Here is a 23,607-nt window from a genome sequence, read left to right as displayed (position 1 = left end):
CTGAAAACATACCCAGAAAGTATTTGATTTGAAGATGACAAATATATTACAATCTGAGACCTATTGATCTGAAGTCTGTTGCACTTCCACCTCTGTTAGGAACTGTCTGACAGAGAAAAACCATCTAATGAGGGACATTTTAGCAGAGCACTCCCTCTCTCAAGAAACACTGAGAAAGTACTTGATTTCAAGGGGGCGCCAGTATTTGATCCTGAGAAATTGTCTAATAAGGGAGATTTTAGCTTGTGATCAACATAACCTAATAAAGAAAACTCTCTCTTTGAAAACGTACCCATAAAGTGTTTGATTTCAAGTTGACAAAAAAATTACAATCTGAGACCTATTGATCTGAAGTCTATTGCACTTCCTCCTCTGATAGGAACTATCTGACAGAGAAAAACCATTGAATGAGGGACATTTTAGACTGAGTAACATAACCAAAAAAGGAGCACTCCCTCTCTCAAGAAACACTTAGAAAGTACTTGATTTCAAGGGGGTGCCAGGATTTGAACGTGAGAAATTGTCTAATAAGGGACAATTTCGCTTGAGTAACATATTCGAAAAAAGTTAACTCTACCCTCAAAATACTCTCTGAAAGCCCTTGATTTAAAGGGGGCATCAGGATTTGAACCTGGGACCTCTTGATCTGCAGTCAAATGCTCTACCACTGAGTTATACCCCCTCTGCTAGAAACTGTCTAAAGGCGGAAAAATTGTCTAATAAGGGACATTATAGCTGGAGATCAACAAAAACTAATATAGAACACTCTCTCTCTGAAAACATACCCAGAAAGTATTTGATTTCAAGATGACAAATGTATTACAATCTGAGACCTATTGATCTGAAGTCTGTTGCACTTCCACCTCTGTTAGGAACTGTCTGACAGAGAAAAACCATCTAATGAGGGACATTTTTGCAGAGCACTCCCTCTCTCAAGAAACACTGAGAAAGTACTTGATTTCAAGGGGGCGCCAGTATTTGATCCTGAGAAATTGTCTAATAAGGGAGATTTTAGCTTGTGATCAACATAACCTAATAAAGAAAACTCTCTCTTTGAAAACATACCCATAAAGTGTTTGATTTCAAGTTGACAAAAAAATTACAATCTGAGACCTATTGATCTGAAGTCTATTGCACTTCCTCCTCTGATAGGAACTATCTGACAGAGAAAAACCATTGAATGAGGGACATTTTAGACTGAGTAACATAACCAAAAAAGGAGCACTCCCTCTCTCAAGAAACACTTAGAAAGTACTTGATTTCAAGGGGGTGCCAGGATTTGAACGTGAGAAATTGTCTAATAAGGGACAATTTCGCTTGAGTAACATATTCGAAAAAAGTTAACTCTACCCTCAAAATACTCTCTGAAAGCCCTTGATTTAAAGGGGGCATCAGGATTTGAACCTGGGACCTCTTGATCTGCAGTCAAATGCTCTACCACTGAGTTATACCCCCTCTGCTAGAAACTGTCTAAAGGCGGAAAAATTGTCTAATAAGGGACATTATAGCTGGAGATCAACAAAAACTAATATAGAACACTCTCTCTCTCTGAAAACATACCCAGAAAGTATTTGATTTCAAGATGACAAATGTATTACAATCTGAGACCTATTGATCTGAAGTCTGTTGCACTTCCACCTCTGTTAGGAACTGTCTGACAGAGAAAAACCATCTAATGAGGGACATTTTTGCAGAGCACTCCCTCTCTCAAGAAACACTGAGAAAGTACTTGATTTCAAGGGGGCGCCAGTATTTGATCCTGAGAAATTGTCTAATAAGGGAGATTTTAGCTTGTGATCAACATAACCTAATAAAGAAAACTCTCTCTTTGAAAACATACCCATAAAGTGTTTGATTTCAAGTTGACAAAAAAATTACAATCTGAGACCTATTGATCTGAAGTCTATTGCACTTCCTCCTCTGATAGGAACTGTCTGACAGAGAAAAACCATTGAATGAGGGACATTTTAGACTGAGTAACATAACCAAAAAAGGAGCACTCCCTCTCTCAAAATACACATAGAAAGTACTTGATTTCAAGCGGGTGACAGGATTTGAACTTGAGAAATTGTCTAATAAGGGACAATTTTGACTGAGTAACATATTCGAAAAAAGAGTCCTCTACCCTCAAAATACTCTTTGAAAGCACTTGATTTAAAGGGGGCATCAGGATTTGAACCTGGGACCTCTTGATCTGCAGTCAAATGCTCTACCACTGAGCTATACCCCCTCTGTTTGAGAACTGTCTAAAGGCCGAAAAATTGTCTAATAAGGGACATAATAGCTGGAGATCGACAAAAACTAATATAGAACACTCTCTCTCTGAAAACATACCCATAAAGTAATTGATTTCTTGATGACAAAAGTATTACAATCTGAGACCTATTGATCTGAAGTCTGTTGCACTTCCACCTCTGTTAGGAACTGTCTGACAGAGAAAAAACATCTAATGAGGGACATTTTAGCAGAGCACTCCCTCTCTCAAGAAACACTGAGAAAGTACTTGATTTCAAGGGGGGCGCCAGGATTTGATACTGAGAAATTGTCTAACAAGGGAGATTTTAGCTTGTGATCAACATAACCTAATAAAGAAAACTCTCTCTTTGAAAACGTACCCATAAAGTGTTTGATTTCAAGTTGACAAAAAAATTACAATCTGAGACCTATTGATCTGAAGTCTATTGCACTTCCTCCTCTGATAGGAACTGTCTGACAGAGAAAAACCATTGAATGAGGGACATTTTAGACTGAGTAACATAACCAAAAAAGGAGCACTCCCTCTCTCAAAATACACTTAGAAAGTACTTGATTTCAAGCGGGTGACAGGATTTGAACTTGAGAAATTGTCTAATAAGGGACAATTTTGCCTGAGTAACATATTCGAAAAAAGAGTCCTCTACCCTCAAAATACTCTTTGAAAGCACTTGATTTAAAGGGGGCATCAGGATTTGAACCTGGGACCTCTTGATCTGCAGTCAAATGCTCTACCACTGAGCTATACCCCCTCTGCTTGAAACTGTCTAAAGGCCGAAAAATTGTCTAATAAGGGACATTATAGCTGGAGATCAACAAAAACTAATGAAGAACAATCTCTCTCTGAAAACATACCCATAAAGTATTTGATTTGAAGATGACAAATATATTACAATCTGAGACCTATTGATCTGAAGTCTATTGCACTTCCACCTCTGATAGGAACTGTCTGACAGAGAAAAACCATTGAATGAGGGACATTTTAGACTGAGTAACATAACCAAAAAAGGAGCACTCCCTCTCTCAAGATACACTTAGAAAGTACTTGATTTCAAGGGGGGCGCCAGGATTTGATACTGAGAAATTGTCTAACAAGGGAGATTTTAGCTTGTGATCAACATAACCTAATAAAGAAAACTCTCTCTTTGAAAATGTACCCATAAAGTGTTTGATTTCAAGTTGACAAAAAAATTACAATCTGAGACCTATTGATCTGAAGTCTATTGCACTTCCTCCTCTGATAGGAACTGTCTGACAGAGAAAAACCATTGAATGAGGGACATTTTAGACTGAGTAACATAACCAAAAAAGGAGCACTCCCTCTCTCAAAATACACTTAGAAAGTACTTGATTTCAAGGGGGTGACAGGATTTGAACTTGAGAAATTGTCTAATAATGGACAATTTTGCCTGAGTAACATATTCGAAAAAAGAGTCCTCTACCCTCAAAATACTCTTTGAAAGCACTTGATTTAAAGGGGGCATCAGGATTTGAACCTGGGACCTCTTGATCTGCAGTCAAATGCTCTACCACTGAGCTATACCCCCTCTGCTAGAAACTGCCTGAAGGCGGAAAAATTGTCTAATAAGGGACATTATAGCTGGAGATCAACAAAATCTAATGAAGAACACTCTTTCTCTGAAAACATACCCAGAAAGTATTTGATTTGAAGATGACAAATATATTACAATCTGAGACCTATTGATCTGAAGTCTGTTGCACTTCCACCTCTGTTAGGAACTGTCTGACAGAGAAAAACCATCTAATGAGGGACATTTTAGCAGAGCACTCCCTCTCTCAAGAAACACTGAGAAAGTACTTGATTTCAAGGGGGCGCCAGTATTTGATCCTGAGAAATTGTCTAATAAGGGAGATTTTAGCTTGTGATCAACATAACCTAATAAAGAAAACTCTCTCTTTGAAAACGTACCCATAAAGTGTTTGATTTCAAGTTGACAAAAAAATTACAATCTGAGACCTATTGATCTGAAGTCTATTGCACTTCCTCCTCTGATAGGAACTATCTGACAGAGAAAAACCATTGAATGAGGGACATTTTAGACTGAGTAACATAACCAAAAAAGGAGCACTCCCTCTCTCAAGATACACTTAGAAAGTACTTGATTTCAAGGGGGTGCCAGGATTTGAACGTGAGAAATTGTCTAATAAGGGACAATTTTGCCTGAGTAACATATTCAAAAAAAGAGTCCTCTAACCTCAAAATACTCTTTGAAAACTCTTGATTCTCCAGGGGGGCATCAGGGTTTGAACCTGGGACCTCTTGATCTGCAGTCAAATGCTCTTCCACTGAGCTATACCCCCTCTGCTAGAAACTGTCTAAAGGCGGAAAAATTGTCTAATAAGGGACATAATAGCTGGAGATCGACAAAAACTAATATAGAACACTCTCTCTCTGAAAACATACCCATAAAGTAATTGATTTCTTGATGACAAAAGTATTACAATCTGAGACCTATTGATCTGAAGTCTGTTGCACTTCCACCTCTGTTAGGAACTGTCTGACAGAGAAAAAACATCTAATGAGGGACATTTTAGCAGAGCACTCCCTCTCTCAAGAAACACTGAGAAAGTACTTGATTTCAAGGGGGGCGCCAGGATTTGATACTGAGAAATTGTCTAATAAGGGACAATTTTGCCTGAGTAACATATTCGAAAAAAGAGTCCTCTACCCTCAAAATACTCTTTGAAAGCACTTGATTTAAAGGGGGCATCAGGATTTGAACCTGGGACCTCTTGATCTGCAGTCAAATGCTCTACCACTGAGCTATACCCCCTCTGCTTGAAACTGTCTAAAGGCCGAAAAATTGTCTAATAAGGGACATTATAGCTGGAGATCAACAAAAACTAATGAAGAACACTCTCTCTCTGAAAACATACCCATAAAGTATTTGATTTGAAGATGACAAATATATTACAATCTGAGACCTATTGATCTGAAGTCTATTGCACTTCCACCTCTGATAGGAACTGTCTGACAGAGAAAAACCATTGAATGAGGGACATTTTAGACTGAGTAACATAACCAAAAAAGGAGCACTCCCTCTCTCAAGATACACTTAGAAAGTACTTGATTTCAAGGGGGGCGCCAGGATTTGATCACTGAGAAATTGTCTAACAAGGGAGATTTTAGCTTGTGATCAACATAACCTAATAAAGAAAACTCTCTCTTTGAAAATGTACCCATAAAGTGTTTGATTTCAAGTTGACAAAAAAATTACAATCTGAGACCTATTGATCTGAAGTCTATTGCACTTCCTCCTCTGATAGGAACTGTCTGACAGAGAAAAACCATTGAATGAGGGACATTTTAGACTGAGTAACATAACCAAAAAAGGAGCACTCCCTCTCTCAAAATACACTTAGAAAGTACTTGATTTCAAGGGGGTGACAGGATTTGAACTTGAGAAATTGTCTAATAATGGACAATTTTGCCTGAGTAACATATTCGAAAAAAGAGTCCTCTACCCTCAAAATACTCTTTGAAAGCACTTGATTTAAAGGGGGCATCAGGATTTGAACCTGGGACCTCTTGATCTGCAGTCAAATGCTCTACCACTGAGCTATACCCCCTCTGCTAGAAACTGCCTGAAGGCGGAAAAATTGTCTAATAAGGGACATTATAGCTGGAGATCAACAAAATCTAATGAAGAACACTCTTTCTCTGAAAACATACCCAGAAAGTATTTGATTTGAAGATGACAAATATATTACAATCTGAGACATATTGATCTGAAGTCTGTTGCACTTCCACCTCTGTTAGGAACTGTCTGACAGAGAAAAACCATCTAATGAGGGACATTTTAGCAGAGCACTCCCTCTCTCAAGAAACACTGAGAAAGTACTTGATTTCAATGGGGCGCCAGAATTTGATCCTGAGAAATTGTCTAATAAGGGAGATTTTAGCTTGTGATCAACATAAACCTAATAAAGAAAACTCTCTCTTTGAAAACGTACCCATAAAGTGTTTGAAAACATACCCATAACCTAATAAAGAAAACTCTCTTTTTGAAAATGTACCCATAAAGTGTTTGATTTCAAGTTGACAAAAAAATTACAATCTGAGACCTATTGATCTGAAGTCTATTGCACTTCCTCCTCTGATAGGAACTGTCTGACAGAGAAAAACCATTGAATGAGGGACATTTTAGACTGAGTAACATAACCAAAAAAGGAGCACTCCCTCTCTCAAAATACACTGAGAAAGTACTTGATTTCAAGGGGGGCGCCAGGATTTGATACTGTCAAATTGTCTAACAAGGGAGATTTTAGCTTGTGATCAACATAACCTAATAAAGAAAACTCTCTCTTTGAAAACGTACCCATAAAGTGTTTGATTTCAAGTTGACAAAAAAATTACAATCTGAGACCTATTGATCTGAAGTCTATTGCACTTCCTCCTCTGATAGGAACTGTCTGACAGAGAAAAACCATTGAATGAGGGACATTTTAGACTGAGTAACATAACCAAAAAAGGAGCACTCCCTCTCTCAAAATACACTTAGAAAGTACTTGATTTCAAGGGGGTGCCAGGATTTGAACGTGAGAAATTGTCTAATAAGGGACAATTTTGCCTGAGTAACATATTCGAAAAAAGTGTCCTCTACCCTCAAAATACTCTCTGAAAGCCCTTGATTTAAAGGGGGCATCAGGATTTGAACCTGGGACCTCTTGATCTGCAGTCAAATGCTCTTCCACTGAGCTATACCCCCTCTGCTTGAAACTGTCTAAAGGCGTAAAAATTGTCAAATAAGGGACATAATAGCTGGAGATCGACAAAAACGAATAAAGAACACTCTCTCTCTGAAAACATACCCATAAAGTATTTGATTTCAAGATGACAAATATATTACAATCTGAGACCTATTGATCTGAAGTCTGTTGCACTTCCACCTCTGTTAGGAACTGTCTGACAGAGAAAAACCATCTAATGAGGGACATTTTAGCAGAGCACTCCCTCTCTCAAGAAACACTGAGAAAGTACTTGATTTCAAGGGGGGCGCCAGGATTTGATACTGAGAAATTGTCTAACAAGGGAGATTTTAGCTTGTGATCAACATAACCTAATAAAGAAAACTCTCTCTTTGAAAATGTACCCATAAAGTGTTTGATTTCAAGTTGACAAAAAAATTACAATCTGAGACCTATTGATCTGAAGTCTATTGCACTTCCTCCTCTGATAGGAACTGTCTGACAGAGAAAAACCATTGAATGAGGGACATTTTAGACTGAGTAACATAACCAAAAAAGGAGCACTCCCTCTCTCAAAATACACTTAGAAAGTACTTGATTTCAAGGGGGGCGCCAGGATTTGATACTGAGAAATTGTCTAACAAGGGAGATTTTAGCTTGTGATCAACATAACCTAATAAAGAAAACTCTCTCTTTGAAAATGTACCCATAAAGTGTTTGATTTCAAGTTGACAAAAAAATTACAATCTGAGACCTATTGATCTGAAGTCTATTGCACTTCCTCCTCTGATAGGAACTGTCTGACAGAGAAAAACCATTGAATGAGGGACATTTTAGACTGAGTAACATAACCAAAAAAGGAGCACTCCCTCTCTCAAAATACACTTAGAAAGTACTTGATTTCAAGGGGGTGACAGGATTTGAACTTGAGAAATTGTCTAATAATGGACAATTTTGCCTGAGTAACATATTCGAAAAAAGAGTCCTCTACCCTCAAAATACTCTTTGAAAGCACTTGATTTAAAGGGGGCATCAGGATTTGAACCTGGGACCTCTTGATCTGCAGTCAAATGCTCTACCACTGAGCTATACCCTCTCTGCTAGAAACTGTCTAAAGGCGGAAAAATTGTCTAATAAGGGACATTATAGCTGGAGATCAACAAAAACTAATGAAGAACACTCTCTCTCTCTGAAAACATACCCATAAAGTATTTGATTTGAAGATGAAAAATATATTACAATCTGAGACCTATTGATCTGAAGTCTGTTGCACTTCCACCTCTGTTAGGAACTGTCTGACAGAGAAAAACCATCTAATGAGGGACATTTTAGCAGAGCACTCCCTCTCTCAAGAAACACTGAGAAAGTACTTGATTTCAAGGGGGGCGCCAGGATTTGATACTGAGAAATTGTCTAACAAGGGAGATTTTAGCTTGTGATCAACATAACCTAATAAAGAAAACTCTCTCTTTGAAAATGTACCCATAAAGTGTTTGATTTCAAGTTGACAAAAAAATTACAATCTGAGACCTATTGATCTGAAGTCTATTGCACTTCCTCCTCTGATAGGAACTGTCTGACAGAGAAAAACCATTGAATGAGGGACATTTTAGACTGAGTAACATAACCAAAAAAGGAGCACTCCCTCTCTCAAAATACACTTAGAAAGTACTTGATTTCAAGGGGGGCGCCAGGATTTGATACTGAGAAATTGTCTAACAAGGGAGATTTTAGCTTGTGATCAACATAACCTAATAAAGAAAACTCTCTCTTTGAAAATGTACCCATAAAGTGTTTGATTTCAAGTTGACAAAAAAATTACAATCTGAGACCTATTGATCTGAAGTCTATTGCACTTCCTCCTCTGATAGGAACTGTCTGACAGAGAAAAACCATTGAATGAGGGACATTTTAGACTGAGTAACATAACCAAAAAAGGAGCACTCCCTCTCTCAAAATACACTTAGAAAGTACTTGATTTCAAGGGGGTGACAGGATTTGAACTTGAGAAATTGTCTAATAATGGACAATTTTGCCTGAGTAACATATTCGAAAAAAGAGTCCTCTACCCTCAAAATACTCTTTGAAAGCACTTGATTTAAAGGGGGCATCAGGATTTGAACCTGGGACCTCTTGATCTGCAGTCAAATGCTCTACCACTGAGCTATACCCTCTCTGCTAGAAACTGTCTAAAGGCGGAAAAATTGTCTAATAAGGGACATTATAGCTGGAGATCAACAAAAACTAATGAAGAACACTCTCTCTCTGAAAACATACCCATAAAGTATTTGATTTGAAGATGACAAATATATTACAATCTGAGACCTATTGATCTGAAGTCTATTGCACTTCCACCTCTGATAGGAACTGTCTGACAGAGAAAAACCATTGAATGAGGGACATTTTAGACTGAGTAACATAACCAAAAAAGGAGCACTCCCTCTCTCAAAATACACATAGAAAGTACTTGATTTCAAGCGGGTGACAGGATTTGAACTTGAGAAATTGTCTAATAAGGGACAATTTTGACTGAGTAACATATTCGAAAAAAGAGTCCTCTACCCTCAAAATACTCTTTGAAAGCACTTGATTTAAAGGGGGCATCAGGATTTGAACCTGGGACCTCTTGATCTGCAGTCAAATGCTCTACCACTGAGCTATACCCCCTCTGCTTGAAACTGTCTTAAGGCCGAAAAATTGTCTAATAAGGGACATTCTAGCTGGAGATCAACAAAAACTAATGAAGAACACTCTCTCTCTGAAAACATACCCATAAAGTATTTGATTTGAAGATGACAAATATATTACAATCTGAGACCTATTGATCTGAAGTCTATTGCACTTCCACCTCTGATAGGAACTGTCTGACAGAGAAAAACCATTGAATGAGGGACATTTTAGACTGAGTAACATAACCAAAAAAGGAGCACTCCCTCTCTCAAGATACACTTAGAAAGTACTTGATTTTAAGGGGGGCGCCAGGATTTGATACTGAGAAATTGTCTAACAAGGGAGATTTTAGCTTGTGATCAACATAACCTAATAAAGAAAACTCTCTCTTTGAAAATGTACCCATAAAGTGTTTGATTTCAAGTTGACAAAAAAATTACAATCTGAGACCTATTGATCTGAAGTCTATTGCACTTCCTCCTCTGATAGGAACTGTCTGACAGAGAAAAACCATTGAATGAGGGACATTTTAGACTGAGTAACATAACCAAAAAAGGAGCACTCCCTCTCTCAAAATACACTTAGAAAGTACTTGATTTCAAGGGGGTGACAGGATTTGAACTTGAGAAATTGTCTAATAATGGACAATTTTGCCTGAGTAACATATTCGAAAAAAGAGTCCTCTACCCTCAAAATACTCTATGAAAGCACTAGATTTAAAGGGGGCATCAGGATTTGAACCTGGGACCTCTTGATCTGCAGTCAAATGCTCTACCACTGAGCTATACCCTCTCTGCTAGAAACTGTCTAAAGGCGGAAAAATTGTCTAATAAGGGACATTATAGCTGGAGATCAACAAAAACTAATGAAGAACACTCTCTCTCTGAAAACATACCCATAAAGTATTTGATTTGAAGATGACAAATATATTACAATCTGAGACCTATTGATCTGAAGTCTGTTGCACTTCCACCTCTGTTAGGAACTGTCTGACAGAGAAAAACCATGTAATGAGGGACATTTTAGCAGAGCACTCCCTCTCTCAAGAAACACTGAGAAAGTACTTGATTTCAAGGGGGGCGCCAGGATTTGATACTGTCAAATTGTCTAACAAGGGAGATTTTAGCTTGTGATCAACATAACCTAATAAAGAAAACTCTCTCTTTGAAAATGTTACCATAAAGTTTTTGATTTCAAGTTGACAAAAAAATTACAATCTGAGACCTATTGATCTGAAGTCTATTGCACTTCCTCCTCTGATAGGAACTGTCTGACAGAGAAAAACCATTGAATGAGGGACATTTTAGACTGAGTAACATAACCAAAAAAGGAGCACTCCCTCTCTCAAAATACACTTAGAAAGTACTTGATTTCAAGCGGGTGACAGGATTTGAACTTGAGAAATTGTCTAATAAGGGACAATTTTGCCTGAGTAACATATTCGAAAAAAGAGTCCTCTACCCTCAAAATACTCTTTGAAAGCACTTGATTTAAAGGGGGCATCAGGATTTGAACCTGGGACCTCTTGATCTGCAGTCAAATGCTCTACCACTGAGCTATACCCCCTCTGCTTGAAACTGTCTAAAGGCCGAAAAATTGTCTAATAAGGGACATTATAGCTGGAGATCAACAAAAACTAATGAAGAACACTCTCTCTCTGAAAACATACCCATAAAGTATTTGATTTGAAGATAACAAATATATTACAATCTGAGACCTATTGATCTGAAGTCTGTTGCACTTCCACCTCTGTTAGGAACTGTCTGACAGAGAAAAAACATGTAATGAGGGACATTTTAGCAGAGCACTCCCTCTCTCAAGAAACACTGAGAAAGTACTTGATTTCAAGGGGGGCGCCAGGATTTGATACTGAGAAATTGTCTAACAAGGGAGATTTTAGCTTGTGATCAACATAACCTAATAAAGAAAACTCTCTCTTTGAAAACGTACCCATAAAGTGTTTGATTTCAAGTTGACAAAAAAATTACAATCTGAGACCTATTGAGCTGAAGTCTATTGCACTTCCTCCTCTGATAGGAACTGTCTGACAGAGAAAAACCATTGAATGAGGGACATTTTAGACTGAGTAACATAACCAAAAAAGGAGCACTCCCTCTCTCAAGATACACTTAGAAAGTACTTGATTTCAAGGGGGGCGCCAGGATTTGATACTGAGAAATTGTCTAACAAGGGAGATTTTAGCTTGTGATCAACATAACCTAATAAAGAAAACTCTCTCTTTGAAAATGTACCCATAAAGTGTTTGATTTCAAGTTGACAAAAAAATTACAATCTGAGACCTATTGATCTGAAGTCTATTGCACTTCCTCCTCTGATAGGAACTGTCTGACAGAGAAAAACCATTTGAATGAGGGACATTTTAGACTGAGATCGACAAAAACTAATATAGAACACTCTCTCTCTCTGAAAACATACCCATAAAGTAATTGATTTCTTGATGACAAAAGTATTACAATCTGAGACCTATTGATCTGAAGTCTGTTGCACTTCCACCTCTGTTAGGAACTGTCTGACAGAGAAAAACCATCTAATGAGGGACATTTTAGCAGAGCACTCCCTCTCTCAAGAAACACTGAGAAAGTACTTGATTTCAAGGGGGGCGCCAGGATTTGATACTGAGAAATTGTCTAACAAGGGAGATTTTAGCTTGTGATCAACATAACCTAATAAAGAAAACTCTCTCTTTGAAAACGTACCCATAAAGTGTTTGATTTCAAGTTGACAAAAAAATTACAATCTGAGACCTATTGATCTGAAGTCTATTGCACTTCCTCCTCTGATAGGAACTGTCTGACAGAGAAAAACCATTGAATGAGGGACATTTTAGACTGAGTAACATAACCAAAAAAGGAGCACTCCCTCTCTCAAGATACACTTAGAAAGTACTTGATTTTAAGGGGGGCGCCAGGATTTGATACTGAGAAATTGTCTAACAAGGGAGATTTTAGCTTGTGATCAACATAACCTAATAAAGAAAACTCTCTCTTTGAAAATGTACCCATAAAGTGTTTGATTTCAAGTTGACAAAAAAATTACAATCTGAGACCTATTGATCTGAAGTCTATTGCACTTCCTCCTCTGATAGGAACTGTCTGACAGAGAAAAACCATTGAATGAGGGACATTTTAGACTGAGTAACATAACCAAAAAAGGAGCACTCCCTCTCTCAAAATACACTTAGAAAGTACTTGATTTCAAGCAGGGTGACAGGATTTGAACTTGAGAAATTGTCTAATAAGGGACAATTTTGCCTGAGTAACATATTCGAAAAAAGAGTCCTCTACCCTCAAAATACTATTTGAAAGCACTTGATTTAAAGGGGGCATCAGGATTTGAACCTGGGACCTCTTGATCTGCCGTCAAATGCTCTACCACTGAGCTATACCCCTCTGCTTGAAACTGTCTAAAGGCCGAAAAATTGTCTAATAAGGGACATTATAGCTGGAGATCAACAAAAACTAATGAAGAACACTCTCTCTCTGAAAACATACCCATAAAGTATTTGATTTGAAGATGACAAATATATTACAATCTGAGACCTATTGATCTGAAGTCTATTGCACTTCCACCTCTGATAGGAACTGTCTGACAGAGAAAAACCATTGAATGAGGGACATTTTAGACTGAGTAACATAACCAAAAAAGGAGCACTCCCTCTCTCAAGATACACTTAGAAAGTACTTGATTTCAAGGGGGGCGCCAGGATTTGATACTGAGAAATTGTCTAACAAGGGAGATTTTAGCTTGTGATCAACATAACCTAATAAAGAAAACTCTCTCTTTGAAAATGTTACCATAAAGTTTTTGATTTCAAGTTGACAAAAAAATTACAATCTGAGACCTATTGATCTGAAGTCTATTGCACTTCCTCCTCTGATAGGAACTGTCTGACAGAGAAAAACCATTGAATGAGGGACATTTTAGACTGAGTAACATAACCAAAAAAGGAGCACTCCCTCTCTCAAAATACACTTAGAAAGTACTTGATTTCAAGCGGGTGACAGGATTTGAACTTGAGAAATTGTCTAATAAGGGACAATTTTGCCTGAGTAACATATTCGAAAAAAGAGTCCTCTACCCTCAAAATACTCTTTGAAAGCACTTGATTTAAAGGGGGCATCAGGATTTGAACCTGGGACCTCTTGATCTGCAGTCAAATGCTCTACCACTGAGCTATACCCCCTCTGCTTGAAACTGTCTAAAGGCCGAAAAATTGTCTAATAAGGGACATTATAGCTGGAGATCAACAAAAACTAATGAAGAACACTCTCTCTCTGAAAACATACCCATAAAGTATTTGATTTGAAGATAACAAATATATTACAATCTGAGACCTATTGATCTGAAGTCTGTTGCACTTCCACCTCTGTTAGGAACTGTCTGACAGAGAAAAAACATGTAATGAGGGACATTTTAGCAGAGCACTCCCTCTCTCAAGAAACACTGAGAAAGTACTTGATTTCAAGGGGGGCGCCAGGATTTGATACTGAGAAATTGTCTAACAAGGGAGATTTTAGCTTGTGATCAACATAACCTAATAAAGAAAACTCTCTCTTTGAAAACGTACCCATAAAGTGTTTGATTTCAAGTTGACAAAAAAATTACAATCTGAGACCTATTGAGCTGAAGTCTATTGCACTTCCTCCTCTGATAGGAACTGTCTGACAGAGAAAAACCATTGAATGAGGGACATTTTAGACTGAGTAACATAACCAAAAAAGGAGCACTCCCTCTCTCAAGATACACTTAGAAAGTACTTGATTTCAAGGGGGGCGCCAGGATTTGATACTGAGAAATTGTCTAACAAGGGAGATTTTAGCTTGTGATCAACATAACCTAATAAAGAAAACTCTCTCTTTGAAAATGTACCCATAAAGTGTTTGATTTCAAGTTGACAAAAAAATTACAATCTGAGACCTATTGATCTGAAGTCTATTGCACTTCCTCCTCTGATAGGAACTGTCTGACAGAGAAAAACCATTTGAATGAGGGACATTTTAGACTGAGATCGACAAAAACTAATATAGAACACTCTCTCTCTCTGAAAACATACCCATAAAGTAATTGATTTCTTGATGACAAAAGTATTACAATCTGAGACCTATTGATCTGAAGTCTGTTGCACTTCCACCTCTGTTAGGAACTGTCTGACAGAGAAAAACCATCTAATGAGGGACATTTTAGCAGAGCACTCCCTCTCTCAAGAAACACTGAGAAAGTACTTGATTTCAAGGGGGGCGCCAGGATTTGATACTGAGAAATTGTCTAACAAGGGAGATTTTAGCTTGTGATCAACATAACCTAATAAAGAAAACTCTCTCTTTGAAAACGTACCCATAAAGTGTTTGATTTCAAGTTGACAAAAAAATTACAATCTGAGACCTATTGATCTGAAGTCTATTGCACTTCCTCCTCTGATAGGAACTGTCTGACAGAGAAAAACCATTGAATGAGGGACATTTTAGACTGAGTAACATAACCAAAAAAGGAGCACTCCCTCTCTCAAAATACACTTAGAAAGTACTTGATTTCAAGGGGGTGACAGGATTTGAACTTGAGAAATTGTCTAATAAGGGACAATTTTGCCTGAGTAACATATTCGGAAAAAAAGTCCTCTACCCTCAAAATACTCTTTGAAAGCTCCTGATTTTAAGGGGGCATCAGGGTTTGAACCTGGGACCTCTTGATCTGCAGTCAAAGACTCTACCACTGAGCTATACCCCCCCTGCTAGAAACTGTCTAAAGGCGGAAAAATTGTCTAATAAGGGACATAATAGCTGGAGATCGACAAAAACTAATAAAGAAAACTCTCTCTTTGAAAACGTACCCATAAAGTGCATGATTTCAAGTTGACAAAAAAATTACAATCTGAGACCTATTGATCTGAAGTCTATTGCACTTCCTCCTCTGATAGGAACTGTCTGACAGAGAAAAACCATTGAATGAGGGACATTTTAGACTGAGTAACATAACCAAAAAAGGAGCACTCCCTCTCTCAAAATACACTTAGAAGATACTTGATTTCAAGGGGGGCGCCAGGATTTGACACTGAGAAATTGTCTAATAAGGGACAATTTTCCCTGAGTAACATATTCGAAAAAAGAGTCCTCTACCCTCAAAATACTCTTTGAAAGCACTTGATTTAAAGGGGGCATCAGGATTTGAACCTGGGACCTCTTGATCTGCAGTCAAATAGTCTACCACTGAGCTATACCCCCTCTGCTTGAAACTGTCTAAAGGCCGAAAAATTGTCTAATAAGGGACATTATAGCTGGAGATCAACAAAAACTAATGAAGAACACTCTCTCTGAAAACATACCCATAAAGTATTTGATTTGAAGATGACAAATATATTACAATCTGAGACCTATTGATCTGAAGTCTATTGCACTTCCACCTCTGATAGGAACTGTCTGACAGAGAAAAACCATTGAATGAGGGACATTTTAGACTGAGTAACATAACCAAAAAAGGAGCACTCCCTCTCTGAAAATACACTTAGAAAGTACTTGATTTCAAGGGGGTGACAGGATTTGAACTTGAGAAATTGTCTAATAAGGGACAATTTTGCCTGAGTAACATATTCAAAAAAAGAGTCCTCTACCCTCAAAATACTCTTTGAAAGCACTTGATTTAAAGGGGGCATCAGGATTTGAACCTGGGACCTCTTGATCTGCAGTCAAATGCTCTACCACTGAGCTATACCCCCTCTGCTAGAAACTGTCTAAAGGCGGAAAAATTGTCAAATAAGGGACATAATAGCTGGAGATCGACAAAAACTAATAAAGAACACTCTCTCTCTGAAAACATACCCATAAAGTAATTGATTTCTTGATGACAATAATATTACCATCTGAGACCTATTGATCTGAAGTCTGTTGCACTTCCACCTCTGTTAGGAACTGTCTGACAGAGAAAAACCATCTAATGAGGGACATTTTTGCAGAGCACTCCCTCTCTCAAGAAACACTGAGAAAGTACTTAATTTCAAGGGGGCGCCAGTATTCGATCCTGAGAAATTGTCTAATAAGGGAGATTTTAGCTTGTGATCAACATAACCTAATAAAGAAAACTGTCTCTTTGAAAACATACCCATAAAGTGTTTGATTTCAAGTTGACAAAAAAATTACAATCTGAGACCTATTGATCTGAAGTCTATTGCACTTCCACCTCTGATAGGAACTGTCTGACAGAGAAAAACCATTGAATGAGGGACATTTTAGACTGAGTAACATAACCAAAAAAGGAGCACTCCCTCTCTCAAAATACACTTAGAAAGTACTTGATTTCAAGGGGGTGACAGGATTTGAACTTGAGAAATTGTCTAATAAGGGACAATTTTGCCTGAGTAACATATTCGAAAAAAGAGTCCTCTACCCTCAAAATACTCTTTGAAAGCACTTGATTTAAAGGGGGCATCAGGATTTGAACCTGGGACCTCTTGATCTGCAGTCAAATGCTCTACCACTGAGCTATACCCCCTCTGCTAGAAACTGACTAAAGGCGGAAAAATTGTCAAATAAGGGACATAATAGCTTGAGATCAACAAAAACTAATAAGAACACTCTCTCTCTGAAAACATACCCATAAAGTAATTGATTTCTTGATGACAATAATATTACCATCTGAGACCTATTGATCTGAAGTCTGTTGCACTTCCACCTCTGTTAGGAACTGTCTGACAGAGAAAAACCATCTAATGAGGGACATTTTAGCAGAGCACTCCCTCTCTCAAGAAACACTGAGAAAGTACTTGATTTCAAGGGGGGCGCCAGGATTTGATACTGAGAAATTGTCTAACAAGGGAGATTTTAGCTTGTGATCAACATAACCTAATAAAGAAAACTCTCTCTTTGAAAACGTACCCATAAAGTGTTTGATTTCAAGTTGACAAAAAAATTACAATCTGAGACCTATTGATCTGAAGTCTATTGCACTTCCTCCTCTGATAGGAACTGTCTGACAGAGAAAAACCATTGAATGAGGGACATTTTAGACTGAGTAACATAACCAAAAAAGGAGCACTCCCTCTCTCAAAATACACTTAGAAAGTACTTGATTTCAAGGGGGTGACAGGATTTGAACTTGAGAAATTGTCTAATAAGGGACAATTTTGCCTGAGTAACATATTCGGAAAAAAAGTCCTCTACCCTCAAAATACTCTTTGAAAGCTCTTGATTTTAAGGGGGCATCAGGGTTTGAACCTGGGACCTCTTGATCTGCAGTCAAAGACTCTACCACTGAGCTATACCCCCCCTGCTAGAAACTGTCTAAAGGCGGAAAAATTGTCTAATAAGGGACATAATAGCTGGAGATCGACAAAAACTAATAAAGAAAACTCTCTCTTTGAAAACGTACCCATAAAGTGCTTGATTTCAAGTTGACAAAAAAATTACAATCTGAGACCTATTGATCTGAAGTCTATTGCACTTCCTCCTCTGATAGGAACTGTCTGACAGAGAAAAACCATTGAATGAGGGACATTTTAGACTGAGTAACATAACCAATAAAGGAGCACTCCCTCTCTCAAGATACACTTAGAAAGTACTTGATTTCAAGGGGGGCGCCAGGATTTGACACTGAGAAATTGTCTAATAAGGGACAATTTTCCCTGAGTAACATATTCGAAAAAAGAGTCCTCTACCCTCAAAATACTCTTTGAAAGCACTTGATTTAAAGGGGGCATCAGGATTTGAACCTGGGACCTCTTGAACTGCAGTCAAATGCTCTACCTCTGAGCTATACCCCCTCTGCTTGAAACTGTCTAAAGGCCGAAAAATTGTCTAATAAGGGACATTATAGCTGGAGATCAACAAAAACTAATGAAGAACACTCTCTCTGAAAACATACCCATAAAGTATTTGATTTGAAGATGACAAATATATTACAATCTGAGACCTATTGATCTGAAGTCTATTGCACTTCCACCTCTGATAGGAACTGTCTGACAGAGAAAAACCATTGAATGAGGGACATTTTAGACTGAGTAACATAACCAAAAAAGGAGCACTCCCTCTCTCAAAATACACTTAGAAAGTACTTGATTTCAAGGGGGTGACAGGATTTGAACTTGAGAAATTGTCTAATAAGGGACAATTTTGCCTGAGTAACATATTCAAAAAAAGAGTCCTCTACCCTCAAAATACTCTTTGAAAGCACTTGATTTAAAGGGGGCATCAGGATTTGAACCTGGGACCTCTTGATCTGCAGTCAAATGCTCTACCACTGAGCTATACCCCCTCTGCTAGAAACTGTCTAAAGGCGGAAAAATTGTCAAATAAGGGACATAATAGCTGGAGATCGACAAAAACTAATAAAGAACACTCTCTCTCTGAAAACATACCCATAAAGTAATTGATTTCTTGATGACAATAATATTACCATCTGAGACCTATTGATCTGAAGTCTGTTGCACTTCCACCTCTGTTAGGAACTGTCTGACAGAGAAAAACCATCTAATGAGGGACATTTTTGCAGAGCACTCCCTCTCTCAAGAAACACTGAGAAAGTACTTAATTTCAAGGGGGCGCCAGTATTCGATCCTGAGAAATTGTCTAATAAGGGAGATTTTAGCTTGTGATCAACATAACCTAATAAAGAAAACTGTCTCTTTGAAAACATACCCATAAAGTGTTTGATTTCAAGTTGACAAAAAAATTACAATCTGAGACCTATTGATCTGAAGTCTATTGCACTTCCACCTCTGATAGGAACTGTCTGACAGAGAAAAACCATTGAATGAGGGACATTTTAGACTGAGTAACATAACCAAAAAAGGAGCACTCCCTCTCTCAAAATACACTTAGAAAGTACTTGATTTCAAGGGGGTGACAGGATTTGAACTTGAGAAATTGTCTAATAAGGGACAATTTTGCCTGAGTAACATATTCGAAAAAAGAGTCCTCTACCCTCAAAATACTCTTTGAAAGCACTTGATTTAAAGGGGGCATCAGGATTTGAACCTGGGACCTCTTGATCTGCAGTCAAATGCTCTACCACTGAGCTATACCCCCTCTGCTAGAAACTGTCTAAAGGCGGAAAAATTGTCTAATAAGGGACATAATAGCTGGAGATCGACAAAAACTAATATAGAACACTCTCTCTCTGAAAACATACCCATAAAGTAATTGATTTCTTGATGACAATAATATTACCATCTGAGACCTATTGATCTGAAGTCTGTTGCACTTCCACCTCTGTTAGGAACTGTCTGACAGAGAAAAACCATCTAATGAGGGACATTTTAGCAGAGCACTCCCTCTCTCAAGAAACACTGAGAAAGTACTTAATTTCAAGGGGGCGCCAGTATTCGATCCTGAGAAATTGTCTAATAAGGGAGATTTTAGCTTGTGATCAACATAACCTAATAAAGAAAACTGTCTCTTTGAAAACATACCCATAAAGTGTTTGATTTCAAGTTGACAAAAAAATTACAATCTGAGACCTATTGATCTGAAGTCTATTGCACTTCCACCTTTGACAGGAACTGTCTGACAGAGAAAAAACATTGAATGAGGGACATTTTAGACTGAGTAACATAACCAAAAAAGGAGCACTCCCTCTCTCAAAATACACTTAGAAAGTACTTGATTTCAAGGGGGTGACAGGATTTGAACGTGAGAAATTGTCTAATAAGGGACAATTTTGCCTGAGTAACATATTCGGAAAAAAAGTCCTCAACCCTCAAAATACTCTTAGAAAGCTCTTGATTTTAAGGGGGCATCAGAATTTGAACCTGGGACCTCTTGATCTGCAGTCAAATGCTCTACCACTGAGCTACACCCCCTCTGCTAGAAACTGTCTAAAGGCGGAAAAATTGTCAAATAAGGGACATTATAGCTGGAGATCAACAAAAACTAATATAGAACACTCTCTCTCTCTGAAAACATACCCATAAAGTATTTGATTTCAAGATGACAAATATATTACAATCTGAGACCTATTGATCTGAAGTCTGTTGCACTTCCACCTCTGTTAGGAACTGTCTGACAGAGAAAAACCATCTAATGAGGGACATTGTTGCAGAGCACTCCCTCTCTCAAGAAACACTGAGAAAGTACTTGATTTCAAGGGGGCGCCAGTATTTGATCCTGAGAAATTGTCTAATAAGGGAGATTTTAGCTTGTGATCAACATAACCTAATAAAGAAAACTCTCTCTTTGAAAACGTACCCATAAAGTGTTTGATTTCAAGTTGACAAAAAATTACAATCTGAGACATATTGATCTTAAGTCTATTGCACTTCCACCTCTGATAGGAACTATCTGACAGAGAAAAAACATTGAATGAGGGACATTTTAGACTGAGTAACATAACCAAAAAAGGAGCACTCCCTCTCTCAAGATACACTTAGAAAGTACTTGATTTCAAGGGGGTGCCAGGATTTGAACGTGAGAAATTGTCTAATAAGGGACAATTTTGCCTGAGTAACATATTCGAAAAAAGAGTCCTCTACCCTCAAAATACTCTTTGAAAGCACTTGATTTTAAGGGGGCATCAGAATTTGAACCTGGGACCTCTTGATCTGCAGTCAAATGCTCTACCACTGAGCTATACCCCCTCTGCTAGAAACTGTCTAAAGGCGGAAAAATGGTCAAATAAGGGACATAATAGCTGGAGATCGACAAAAACTAATAAAGAACTCTCTCTCTCTGAAAACATACCCATAAAGTAATTGATTTCTTGATGACAATAATATTACCATCTGAGACCTATTTATCTGAAGTATGTTGCACTTCCACCTCTGTTAGGAACTGTCTGACAGAGAAAAACCATCTAATGAGGGACATTGTTGCAGAGCACTCCCTCTCTCAAGAAACACTGAGAAAGTACTTGATTTCAAGGGGGCGCCAGTATTTGATCCTGAGAAATTGTCTAATAAGGGAGATTTTAGCTTGTGATCAACATAACCTAATAAAGAAAACTCTCTCTTTGAAAACGTACCCATAAAGTGTTTGATTTCAAGTTGACAAAAAATTACAATCTGAGACATATTGATCTTAAGTCTATTGCACTTCCACCTCTGATAGGAACTATCTGACAGAGAAAAAACATTGAATGAGGGACATTTTAGACTGAGTAACATAACCAAAAAAGGAGCACTCCCTCTCTCAAGATACACTTAGAAAGTACTTGATTTCAAGGGGGTGCCAGGATTTGAACGTGAGAAATTGTCTAATAAGGGACAATTTTGCCTGAGTAACATATTCGAAAAAAGAGTCCTCTACCCTCAAAATACTCTTTGAAAGCACTTGATTTAAAGGGGGTATCAGGATTTGAACCTGGGACCTCTTGATCTGCAGTCAAATGCTCTACCACTGAGCTTTACCCCCTCTGCTAGAAACTGTCTAAAGGCGGAAAAATGGTCAAATAAGGGACATAATAGCTGGAGATCGACAAAAACTAATAAAGAACACTCTCTCTCTGAAAACATACCCATAAAGTAATTGATTTCTTGATGACAATAATATTACCATCTGAGACCTATTTATCTGAAGTCTGTTGCACTTCCACCTCTGTTAGGAACTGTCTGACAGAGAAAAACCATCTAATGAGGGACATTTTTGCAGAGCACTCCCTCTCTCAAGAAACACTGAGAAAGTACTTGATTTCAAGGGGGCGCCAGTATTTGATCCTGAGAAATTGTCTAATAAGGGAGATTTTAGCTTGTGATCAACATAACCTAATAAAGAAAACTCTCTCTTTGAAAACGTACCCATAAAGTGTTTGATTTCAAGTTGACAAAAAATTACAATCTGAGACATATTGATCTTAAGTCTATTGCACTTCCACCTCTGATAGGAACTATCTGACAGAGAAAAAACATTGAATGAGGGACATTTTAGACTGAGTAACATAACCAAAAAAGGAGCACTCCCTCTCTCAAGATACACTTAGAAAGTACTTGATTTCAAGGGGGTGCCAGGATTTGAACGTGAGAAATTGTCTAATAAGGGACAATTTTGCCTGAGTAACATATTCGAAAAAAGAGTCCTCTACCCTCAAAATACTCTTTGAAAGCACTTGATTTAAAGGGGGTATCAGGATTTGAACCTGGGACCTCTTGATCTGCAGTCAAATGCTCTACCACTGAGCTATACCCCCTCTGCTAGAAACTGTCTAAAGGCGGAAAAATGGTCAAATAAGGGACATAATAGCTGGAGATCGACAAAAACTAATAAAGAACACTCTCTCTCTGAAAACATACCCATAAAGTAATTGATTTCTTGATGACAATAATATTACCATCTGAGACCTATTTATCTGAAGTCTGTTGCACTTCCACCTCTGTTAGGAACTGTCTGACAGAGAAAAACCATCTAATGAGGGACATTTTTGCAGAGCACTCCCTCTCTCAAGAAACACTGAGAAAGTACTTGATTTCAAGGGGGCGCCAGTATTTGATACTGAGAAATTGTCTAATAAGGGAGATTTTAGCTTGTGATCAACATAACCTAATAAAGAAAACTCTCTCTTTGAAAACGTACCCATAAAGTGTTTGATTTCAAGTTGACAAAAAATTACAATCTGAGACATATTGATCTTAAGTCTATTGCACTTCCACCTCTGATAGGAACTATCTGACAGAGAAAAAACATTGAATGAGGGACATTTTAGACTGAGTAACATAACCAAAAAAGGAGCACTCCCTCTCTCAAGATACACTTAGAAAGTACTTGATTTCAAGGGGGTGCCAGGATTTGAACGTGAGAAATTGTCTAATAAGGGACAATTTTGCCTGAGTAACATATTCGAAAAAAGAGTCCTCTACCCTCAAAATACTCTTTGAAAGCACTTGATTTAAAGGGGGTATCAGGATTTGAACCTGGGACCTCTTGATCTGCAGTCAAATGCTCTACCACTGAGCTATACCCCCTCTACTAGAAACTGTCTAAAGGCGGGAAAATAGTCAAATAAGGGACAATTTTGCCTAAGTAACATATTCGGAAAAAA

The 23,607-nt window shown here is 37.9% G+C and overlaps 29 non-coding genes across 29 annotated transcripts; all 29 read right to left on the bottom strand.

The window, feature by feature from the left end:
* Positions 1 to 610: 610 nt before the first annotated feature.
* trnac-gca lies at positions 611 to 682 on the bottom strand. The gene has a single exon. It is a non-coding gene; the product is annotated as a tRNA-Cys (tRNA).
* Positions 683 to 1,383: 701 nt separating this feature from the next.
* trnac-gca lies at positions 1,384 to 1,455 on the bottom strand. Its single transcript has one exon. It is a non-coding gene; the product is annotated as a tRNA-Cys (tRNA).
* Positions 1,456 to 2,158: 703 nt separating this feature from the next.
* On the bottom strand, positions 2,159 to 2,230 carry trnac-gca. Its single transcript has one exon. It is a non-coding gene; the product is annotated as a tRNA-Cys (tRNA).
* Positions 2,231 to 2,933: 703 nt separating this feature from the next.
* On the bottom strand, positions 2,934 to 3,005 carry trnac-gca. Its single transcript has one exon. It is a non-coding gene; the product is annotated as a tRNA-Cys (tRNA).
* Positions 3,006 to 3,728: 723 nt separating this feature from the next.
* trnac-gca lies at positions 3,729 to 3,800 on the bottom strand. Its single transcript has one exon. It is a non-coding gene; the product is annotated as a tRNA-Cys (tRNA).
* A 703-nt stretch (positions 3,801 to 4,503) lies between these two features.
* On the bottom strand, positions 4,504 to 4,575 carry trnac-gca. The gene has a single exon. It is a non-coding gene; the product is annotated as a tRNA-Cys (tRNA).
* Positions 4,576 to 4,976: 401 nt separating this feature from the next.
* On the bottom strand, positions 4,977 to 5,048 carry trnac-gca. The gene has a single exon. It is a non-coding gene; the product is annotated as a tRNA-Cys (tRNA).
* Positions 5,049 to 5,772: 724 nt separating this feature from the next.
* trnac-gca lies at positions 5,773 to 5,844 on the bottom strand. Its single transcript has one exon. It is a non-coding gene; the product is annotated as a tRNA-Cys (tRNA).
* Positions 5,845 to 6,911: 1,067 nt separating this feature from the next.
* On the bottom strand, positions 6,912 to 6,983 carry trnac-gca. Its single transcript has one exon. It is a non-coding gene; the product is annotated as a tRNA-Cys (tRNA).
* Positions 6,984 to 7,987: 1,004 nt separating this feature from the next.
* On the bottom strand, positions 7,988 to 8,059 carry trnac-gca. The gene has a single exon. It is a non-coding gene; the product is annotated as a tRNA-Cys (tRNA).
* A 1,006-nt stretch (positions 8,060 to 9,065) lies between these two features.
* Positions 9,066 to 9,137, bottom strand: trnac-gca. Its single transcript has one exon. It is a non-coding gene; the product is annotated as a tRNA-Cys (tRNA).
* Positions 9,138 to 9,558: 421 nt separating this feature from the next.
* trnac-gca lies at positions 9,559 to 9,630 on the bottom strand. The gene has a single exon. It is a non-coding gene; the product is annotated as a tRNA-Cys (tRNA).
* Positions 9,631 to 10,353: 723 nt separating this feature from the next.
* On the bottom strand, positions 10,354 to 10,425 carry trnac-gca. The gene has a single exon. It is a non-coding gene; the product is annotated as a tRNA-Cys (tRNA).
* A 702-nt stretch (positions 10,426 to 11,127) lies between these two features.
* Positions 11,128 to 11,199, bottom strand: trnac-gca. The gene has a single exon. It is a non-coding gene; the product is annotated as a tRNA-Cys (tRNA).
* A 1,772-nt stretch (positions 11,200 to 12,971) lies between these two features.
* On the bottom strand, positions 12,972 to 13,043 carry trnac-gca. Its single transcript has one exon. It is a non-coding gene; the product is annotated as a tRNA-Cys (tRNA).
* Positions 13,044 to 13,765: 722 nt separating this feature from the next.
* On the bottom strand, positions 13,766 to 13,837 carry trnac-gca. Its single transcript has one exon. It is a non-coding gene; the product is annotated as a tRNA-Cys (tRNA).
* A 1,469-nt stretch (positions 13,838 to 15,306) lies between these two features.
* Positions 15,307 to 15,378, bottom strand: trnac-gca. The gene has a single exon. It is a non-coding gene; the product is annotated as a tRNA-Cys (tRNA).
* A 422-nt stretch (positions 15,379 to 15,800) lies between these two features.
* On the bottom strand, positions 15,801 to 15,872 carry trnac-gca. Its single transcript has one exon. It is a non-coding gene; the product is annotated as a tRNA-Cys (tRNA).
* A 419-nt stretch (positions 15,873 to 16,291) lies between these two features.
* Positions 16,292 to 16,363, bottom strand: trnac-gca. The gene has a single exon. It is a non-coding gene; the product is annotated as a tRNA-Cys (tRNA).
* Positions 16,364 to 17,064: 701 nt separating this feature from the next.
* trnac-gca lies at positions 17,065 to 17,136 on the bottom strand. The gene has a single exon. It is a non-coding gene; the product is annotated as a tRNA-Cys (tRNA).
* Positions 17,137 to 17,837: 701 nt separating this feature from the next.
* trnac-gca lies at positions 17,838 to 17,909 on the bottom strand. Its single transcript has one exon. It is a non-coding gene; the product is annotated as a tRNA-Cys (tRNA).
* A 422-nt stretch (positions 17,910 to 18,331) lies between these two features.
* Positions 18,332 to 18,403, bottom strand: trnac-gca. The gene has a single exon. It is a non-coding gene; the product is annotated as a tRNA-Cys (tRNA).
* A 419-nt stretch (positions 18,404 to 18,822) lies between these two features.
* On the bottom strand, positions 18,823 to 18,894 carry trnac-gca. Its single transcript has one exon. It is a non-coding gene; the product is annotated as a tRNA-Cys (tRNA).
* A 701-nt stretch (positions 18,895 to 19,595) lies between these two features.
* On the bottom strand, positions 19,596 to 19,667 carry trnac-gca. The gene has a single exon. It is a non-coding gene; the product is annotated as a tRNA-Cys (tRNA).
* A 701-nt stretch (positions 19,668 to 20,368) lies between these two features.
* On the bottom strand, positions 20,369 to 20,440 carry trnac-gca. The gene has a single exon. It is a non-coding gene; the product is annotated as a tRNA-Cys (tRNA).
* A 702-nt stretch (positions 20,441 to 21,142) lies between these two features.
* Positions 21,143 to 21,214, bottom strand: trnac-gca. The gene has a single exon. It is a non-coding gene; the product is annotated as a tRNA-Cys (tRNA).
* Positions 21,215 to 21,914: 700 nt separating this feature from the next.
* On the bottom strand, positions 21,915 to 21,986 carry trnac-gca. Its single transcript has one exon. It is a non-coding gene; the product is annotated as a tRNA-Cys (tRNA).
* Positions 21,987 to 22,686: 700 nt separating this feature from the next.
* trnac-gca lies at positions 22,687 to 22,758 on the bottom strand. The gene has a single exon. It is a non-coding gene; the product is annotated as a tRNA-Cys (tRNA).
* Positions 22,759 to 23,458: 700 nt separating this feature from the next.
* trnac-gca lies at positions 23,459 to 23,530 on the bottom strand. The gene has a single exon. It is a non-coding gene; the product is annotated as a tRNA-Cys (tRNA).
* Positions 23,531 to 23,607: the final 77 nt, after the last annotated feature.

Source organism: Oncorhynchus mykiss, unplaced genomic scaffold (genome assembly GCF_013265735.2).
Source record: "Oncorhynchus mykiss isolate Arlee unplaced genomic scaffold, USDA_OmykA_1.1 un_scaffold_590, whole genome shotgun sequence".
Lineage (NCBI taxonomy): Eukaryota > Metazoa > Chordata > Actinopteri > Salmoniformes > Salmonidae > Oncorhynchus > Oncorhynchus mykiss.
This window is presented reverse-complemented; position numbering and strand designations above follow the sequence as displayed.